This window comes from Octopus bimaculoides, chromosome 3, assembly GCF_001194135.2.
Source record: "Octopus bimaculoides isolate UCB-OBI-ISO-001 chromosome 3, ASM119413v2, whole genome shotgun sequence".
Taxonomy (NCBI): Eukaryota; Metazoa; Mollusca; class Cephalopoda; order Octopoda; family Octopodidae; genus Octopus; species Octopus bimaculoides.
Genome location: NC_068983.1, coordinates 144,917,076 through 144,918,549, shown reverse-complemented (window position 1 = coordinate 144,918,549; position 1,474 = coordinate 144,917,076). Strand labels below are relative to the sequence as shown.

The 1,474-nt window shown below is 38.4% G+C and overlaps 1 protein-coding gene across 1 annotated transcript in view; it reads right to left on the bottom strand.

Annotated features, from left to right (window-relative positions):
- The window catches only part of LOC106868530 (G-protein coupled receptor GRL101), a 148,090-nt gene that overhangs the window by 35,214 nt on the left and 111,402 nt on the right, over window positions 1–1,474 (bottom strand). The window lies entirely within an intron of this gene.

Here is a 1,474-nt window from a genome sequence, read left to right as displayed (position 1 = left end):
CTTTCGATTCCCAGACCGGGCGTTGTGAGTGTTTATCGAGCGAAAACACCTAAAGCTCCACGAGGCTCCGGCAGGGGATGGTGGCGAACCCTGCTGTACTCTTTCACCACAACTTTCTCTCACTCTTTCTTCCCGTTTCTGTTGTGCCTGTAATTCAAAGGGTCAGCCTTGTCACACTGTGTCACGCTGAATATCCCCGAGAACTACGTTAACGGTACATGTGACTGTGGAGTGCTCAGCCACTTGCACGTTAATTTCACGAGCAGGCTGTTCCGTTGATCGGATCAACTGGAACCCTCGACGTCGTAAGCGACCGAGTGCCAACAACAACAACTCGCAAAGAGTAATATCATTATAATATATTTTCATTGTTATAATTGTTGTTATTACGTTCTTGCATTGTGTGTGTTATTTGAAATGATTATTATTGTAATGAAATTTCTATATGAAGAGCAGTAGATTGGCAGAAACGCGAGTATATCGGAAAAATGTTTCTTATCATTTGATCTGATGGTTTACGCTCTGAGCTCAACTTTCGTCTCGGCCAAGGTTACTTTTTATCTCTGTGGCTAGACACAATAAAGTACCTGTCAAATACCAGTCTATGGGTTATTGACCAACTTCCCTCAAAACTGCTGGCCTTGTGTTTTCGATAGTACGCAAGACAGAATTATTAGCGATATTTTGTCAGTCTTTATGTTCAGAGTTCAAATTCCATCAAGGTCGACTTTGTCTTCCATCCTTTAGGGGTTGATAAAATAAGTACCAGCTATGCACTGAAAACGATATCATCGACTAGCTACTCCTACCAAATTTTAGGTCTTGTGTCTATAATATAAAAGACTATCATCATTATTAGTAGACTAAAGTTATATTTATTACTCATAATATTGATACAGCAGCATAAGGTGGGGACCTGACTGAATCATCAGCAACATGCTTATCGGCATTTTGTCCGTCTTTTCGTTCTGAGTACAAATTCTGCCCAAGTCGTTTTTGCTTGTGATCTCTCTTAGGGCTTATAAAATAAATACCAGTTGAGCACTGGGGACGGTTTAATAGACGTACTCCCTTCCGCGAAATTGGTGGCCGTCTTGGTGATTTTTGTTTTATTTTTGCGATTGAAAATAAATGCCCACTCGTACTCCTTTTTGACTCCAATTTTTTCAGTGATATATATATATATATATAAAATTCAATAATAGGACGAATTCTTTTACAAGAATTTATCAAGTAGCTAGCGTAAAAAAACCTCATAAGGGAAAAAATCCATCATTTATTCCCGAAATATATATTTATATTTATATAAGGCATTACTATACAATAATGCCTCACGCTATGAGGGACTCTAAGGTCAGACTACCATAAAAAGCACATTTTTACCGAACGCGAGGAAATGCAACTTTCAAAGCCAACCCTAAATTATAGATCATGATTTCGTAGTTATTGTAGTATTATACAACCTCTACTCATC